Source organism: Myiozetetes cayanensis, unplaced genomic scaffold, assembly GCF_022539395.1.
Source record: "Myiozetetes cayanensis isolate MyiCay16 unplaced genomic scaffold, myiCay2020 scf2-11, whole genome shotgun sequence".
Taxonomy (NCBI): Eukaryota; Metazoa; Chordata; class Aves; order Passeriformes; family Tyrannidae; genus Myiozetetes; species Myiozetetes cayanensis.
The window spans coordinates 26,585,614-26,592,157 of NW_026087411.1; the positions used below are offsets into that span (position 1 = coordinate 26,585,614).

At 40.6% G+C, this 6,544-nt stretch overlaps 1 protein-coding gene across 1 annotated transcript in view; it reads right to left on the reverse strand.

The window, feature by feature from the left end:
- Positions 1–5,446, reverse strand: part of SRBD1 (S1 RNA binding domain 1) — a 125,531-nt gene extending 120,085 nt beyond the window's left edge. The window contains 2 exon segments of the mRNA XM_050316273.1: positions 827–915; positions 5,286–5,446. The gene's annotated coding sequence lies outside the window, so the exon portion shown is untranslated.
- Between the last annotated feature and the right edge of the window lie 1,098 nt (positions 5,447–6,544).

A 6,544-nucleotide genomic window follows, 5' to 3' on the forward strand; every position in this document is an offset into this window, starting at 1 on the left:
TGTATGCACATTAAAAACTATTATTTTGAATTAACTGCTCATTAGTATATAGAAAGTGCATAAAACAATTACCAAAAGTGAAAAGGAAAGACATACACTTTCTTCTGACCCAAGTTTCATACCTACAATAGCTGCAGTTCAGTTAAACAGTTACAGAATTTTTGGCAGTAGTTGGGCCTGGGATTTCAATAATCACATTTATCAGTTTTAGTTAAAAAATTTTAGGTACCCTCAAAATTTTACCTGCCAGAAAATCAAAACTTAAAAAACTTAACAAGAAAAGAAATAAAATCATAAGTTATTTCCATAATCATAAAACTCAGAAGCATATTTTACCCCTATCTGGTAAAATTTCATCATTCTTCACATTGTGTTCTCCAACTTTTTGTACCTTGACCTTTGATGCAGTCTTACCACTTATGAGCCTTAAAGTCCCATGTTTGCACAATACAAAGTGGATAAGTATTTTGCAGAGTGCCATTTAACTTAAGGGCAAAACGCCCTTTAATCAAACTTCATTTTGGCTCACGCACTAGTAGCACAACTATTGTTATAAATGGCTTTCAGCAAGTTTTCCTTGTGAAGTAGAACACAAATTTGGGTGACAATTTTCAGCACCATAGTGGTAAGAGGTCCACATCAAAAACCACTGTTGCAAAAAAAACCTTGCTTGCAAAACACATTCGCGTACCAGTCATCTTGGTCAGTAACAGGTCAGTGTTTCTGTGCTATTCCACTGACCAAAATTCCATTATGTGACTGGTTAGAATACACATTTACCACACAAAAACACAAATCTCCACAGAACACAACAAATATTACGCACCTTATTAGCTTCCCAGGTGACTTTTCACTGTCAGTGCTGAGACACCTGCAACCTCATCCAGCCACTCCGTTTTCCTTTGCTCTTTATACCTGAACAGTCATTATCACAGTTCTGAATTAGTTATTTATTCTCATTACCTCAGAGGTATGAAAATCATGTTTCCATTTTATATCACAGTTTAATACGTGAATGGGAGAAACAAAAAACAGTAACACTAAGATTTCCAAAATTAGGTAACATCCAAGCCAGACGGATCTCTGATCCATTCCTTTGCAGGCACTGGTACACTTTTCAAATAGTTAGCTTTCACTGTTTTCCAACTAGGTGTTTAGGTTACAATTTCTATATCCATCATGCTTCTTCAACTAATTCAGTTAGGTGGGTATTCTTTAGTATTCCAGGTAATTTTGGAAGCTACCCATTGAATCACTACAAGTAAGAAGGAAACAGCCAATAGCACATAGTCTCTCACCGGAGGTCAGCAACCCCCTCACTAAGTAACACTATTCTAAATTTCACTGCCAGTTTTGAACACTCAGCATATCACCATGACAGTTCCAGAGCCTACCCAAAAGTCCATGTAGAAAGAAATACTCATCTGGAAGGCCTTTTCCAGTAGTATTTCCCTCTCACCTCAAGTGGCCAAGGGCAGAGTCTCAAAATATCTCAACATTTATGTTGGTGCATTAAGTAAGATTGTGGCAAAAGTAACGCTTGCTTTATAAACTTAATTGTATTTCCTGACATCCAATGCGGATGACCTATTTAACTCTCCATATCAACACAAGAATGGGAGATGAGTTCCTTAGTCTTGGAAACCAGGTATTTTTCATGAAGAGAGTAGTATTTGCTCCTACATCCTTAAGTCCAAGTCTACTTGTCTTCAAACAGTGCACTGAAAGAAGCAGAACAACCATATAGCAAATACAAAAACAGCATAGGAAATCATGAAATAGAAGAGAAAGAGATGTGTAATATGGCTAAGTCTTTACAGGGTGCTTCAATGGTTGGGTTTGGGGTTCTTTTTTATTTGTTTTCTTGGATTTTCCATTTGAAAAAAAATCATTAGATCATCTTTAAAGTGTTTGTTGCAGTCCTTTAGAAATCTGGAGAAGTTTCAAACATGTTTGATCCACAAGATCAAAGAAGATAAGATCAACAGAGAATCTGTCCTCTGTCGCACTCATCAATAGTGTCAGTTCTTACAAGCACATAGTGAGTTAGGACTGGCCTCATATACATAAACTCCAACTTTCATTATGCTATTAATCTACTAAATCTTCTTGAGAAGAGTGGTAACTTTGCTCTTAAAGGCTTTTATATATGCAATAAAAGTTAATTTGAAGTAAGGTGAGATATCAATTCAAAGCACAAAACTTATTTCAGAGTAACTCTCTCCTCTCCATGAACAGTCAAGCCACGGTCAGAAGCTAAAATGGGGTTCTACAGATGAAAATAAAAGCCAATACCAAAAAAGTATCTGTGAGATACATATCAAAAACAGGGTATCATAAGAAAAAAAAAGTCACTTGCAGTGAAATAAGTTATAACCACCTCCCCTTCTCATACTGAATACAACAACAACAAAAAAATTCTTATTTGTAGAAAAGAACCTTATAGTTACTACATGTATACTTTTTGTTTACAAAAATAATTTTTTTAATTAGAACCCACAAAAGTACTTCTGATTTATTTCCAAATTGCCAGACAGCTGTCTGCTAAATTTTCCTCCTGAGATGCCTGCGCTGGGGTGTGCAAACACCTACAGTTAATGACTAAGAAAAACAGTCCTTCTGTGATTCACTGCAGAGGGGGAGGCAGGGAAGAGGATGAAAAAGCAACAAGTCTAAATGCCACGGATGATGACAGATAACTAATACAGATTTTTTTTTTAGAAAGCTTAGAGACAGTCCCTGAACTGAGGCAGGAAAATTCAAGAAACAGGGAAACGCAGTTAAGCTCCACATGGGGCATCTACAACACTGACTGCACTGACTACATGAGAAGGCAATCAAATGAGCTATTGCCAGTTTCATGCTCTGCTTGTATGGGCATATGGTCCCCCATGTCACCTGCCTCAAGTTTTGAGGGAACTCAGAAGAGCTTTATTCACCCTCCCACAGCATGCTGGGATCAAGCCAGTGTGAAGTTGGCCACTTACCTACCATTACATTTTCCAGATATACTCGCCTCAGTGGGAAAGCTGCCTTCTCCTTCTCTGTCATCTTCAGTTAACCATACTCAAAGTGAGAGTTGGCTTCTACCCCCAAGGAAAGAAACTATAGGTTGCACAGACTTAAGTTCCCTTCTAAAACCAGAAGAGTCCCATAGCTGTAGAAGAGCCAATTACAAAGCTGAAAAATTAAGAGTCACCTATTTATACCACTGTCAGATCAGAGCTAACATTTTCTCTTCCTGTGTCTGTGTTTAGTATTGCTGTACCTTATCAGAGGTGTTCATGGTGCTTGGCATCTCCTGTACTTACTACCTGAAGGCAGTAAACATGCAGTAACCAATGCTGTGCACAAGTTATCCAACTGCCTGGTGCATGATTTCACTAGCTTGCCAACTGGCATATTGAACTCCTACAAGCTCTGTTCCAGCAGCTCTCCTCACATCTGAGACCAGAAAACTTCCAAATAACACTGGTTAACACATTTTTTCTCATTTTATGTAAGTAATCACAAACCTTTTAATTTTAAACAATGCTGTTCTTTGAGACAAACAGTTCTTACTCATCTCTCCAACAGTATTTTACTTCCACAGCAGGCAACATGAGCTAGGTCCTGGAAACTTTGGCCTTGCCCACATACTTGGGCTCCCAATTCCTGTTTCATTTCATACCTGCCCACATATGATCTTTGGCTTCTGTGCAATAGTCTGAAACCTTAATGCTGAACTTTCACATTAGACCCTTGACCCCCTGTTCAGGGATGTCCACATCCCAAATGACAGCATCATTGCTTGAAACACACTCAGCCACCACTAAAGCCTTGCTTCTCCACAAAACCCAGCAGTTACACCATGTTCTTCAAAAGTACTTCTCAGTTAAAAGTTAAAGGACTTCACAGAGCTATTACGCTGTCTGGTGAAGAAGAGATGAAACTATTTAAATCATTGCTATTGTAGATGAAGACATCTGCTAAGTCCACTCCCCAAATAGTATGGCATCAGTTTTCTTGCCGGTTATTTTCTTCCCACCACTTCTATTCTCTGCATCAACTGTAGAGCTGCACACCACTATCCTGATAGCTGTAAATAGCACACTTCTCCCTTCCTATCAGCTACTCATTAAAATAAGACTAGTGTAGTTTAGTGTTGGGCCATACCAGGAATAAAGACAACTGACGGGGTAGGTCTTATTATACTTTACTGTACAGAATCTTAATATGGGTGTGCATTAAAGATACAGTAAGGAAGTAATCTTTTCTTTGGTCTCTCTCCCCAAATAGGTTTAGGCTGCACATAGAATATAAGTAGATTGAGGCTTTAAAGACCTTATTATGTTAAGGAGCAATCCAAATCTCATTTAGAGACTGCTGTTCTCTTCAATCTCCCTATTCATGTAAAGGCACAACCAATTAAAAGTAAATTTCTTCCTATGTGAACCCAGGTGGCATAAACAACTGCTTGCAGAAAGAGAAGTTTAACAACAGTTTACAAGTAATTAGATTAAAAAATCCTCACTCCCCTCCCACTTTCCCAACTCCCCAGAAAAATTCCTTCACTAGCATACACCTGTTCTGAAGTTCCACCAACAATTTTCAGAATCAAAAATAACTCAATCAAATACGTTTTTCTACTTGAAGGCACAGGATTTAAAAAAACACAAACCAAAACAAAACACAACAATCCAAACATACACACCACCATCACAAATACACCTGGAATTTAATTTCATGTCAGTAACTGCAAAAAGTCCTCTCAAGCTGAAAAGGCCACAAAAACTTGCAAGGCTCCTTTCCAGCTAATCCAAAGCAACATATTCCTTACCAGAACAGAAATTCCTCTTTGCAGGAAGCTCCTCAAACTTGGTCCTACAGCCTCAGCTTCTCCATCACAAATAAACGAGCAAGGATAACAGAATTTCACATTTTAGCTTCTTAAGTCTAACAGCACTAGCCAAACCATTTCATTATAACATGAAGCACCTGGGGCAGGACATGAAAAGCACTGTACAAATCCCACATGACGAGTGAATTTCAGACCATTAGTAGCAGCAGAATGGCCCACTTCAATAAATATATGGAAGCTCTCAATAAGTTGATTTGGCTTATCATTTTAAGACACCTCCATTGCATGCTACAATAACATTCTAAGAAAAAAATCAAAGTGTGAGCATACTGTCAGTGATACAGGAAAAAAGTGCTACGCAGACCAATGGTAGGGACTTGTATGGACATCTCTGGAGTTTTATCAGGTCAACTGAGTTGTACTTGAATAGATAAATCCAACTTACTGTAATCCTCTCGAGGTTCAAATCTTGGAGAACTTCCAGACACTTTTGCTCAGAGAAGCTGGTACAGATTTCCAAGGACTTTTCCTGCACAAAGCCAGTCAGGTCTGCCTGAGAAAGGAGCGGCAGACACCATTTAGGAGGCTCCAGTGCTAACTGGAAAACTGAAACCAGAAAGAAAGAGAGGGACATACAGCAAAACAGTCCCCAAAGCCAATTGGAAAGGCAAAGGTGTAAGACTAGTAGGAATACTATCTATTGCTACTACTTACAGAAGTACCACCAAAAAGGCAAAACACACGAATTATGGCCTTAGAAAGCACACTCTACTCCATGCCTGTTCCTATAACTAGTGGTCCCACCGGGGAAGAGGAACAACCTGTGTTATGCAGCAGCCTGTAAACGAATCAGATGAGGACTACACAAGAAAGGGTGTACACAAACACTTCTCATGCCCTTTCATTAATCCACTTATCTCAAACCAGCTATGAAGACAGATATTATCCAAAGCCAGGGGAATACTGCTTCTGATACAGCAACAGACTGCATGTGCAACTACTCCTTTTCTCCAATCCACCAAACCAGCTATACAGTAATGCTCCCATCATGCTTAATTAAATGGGATGTCTTCACTCCCGAAGGGACACAGAAGATGCACATCTCTTCTGCATGGTAACTGCCACAGCAGAGTTTATCACACCAAAATACTGATTTTGAAGGCTAGGAGGCAAAAGGGGAGTTGAGAGCAAAGCACTGTTTGTTGCTTGGTGAGTCACTACCACCCATATCACCGCTTTTTGGCCTAGAAATGTGACCAAGCTTAGAATAAACTTTTATGTACTTGAAAGCGTTATTCTTCCCCTGGCGACACCCTGCTTTCCTCGGGTCTGTTGGCATCATTCAAGAAGAAGGACTAACCGAGCTAAACGTCACCTTCCCGGGCCGGGAAGGACATCAGCTCCCTGGCAGGACCACGGCAATGAGCCACCTCACAAGCCCCTCCGTGCCCCAAGCCAGGCGGGGGACGCGGGAGGACACCCACGCCCCCCCATCTCAGCCCAGCCGGGGGTGTCCCTTGTCTCCCGCATCCCCGGTCCCTCTCACTCCCTCGCAACGGGGTCGGGTACCACGGCAAGGCGATGCCAACCTGTCCCCCCGGTCCCCTGGGCCTGGAGGTGAGGCTGGGAGCGCAGACGGAGGCCCAGGAAAAGAACAGGCTCGTTTCCACCTAGGCAACCGAGACAAGAGCGAGCCCCTCTCTT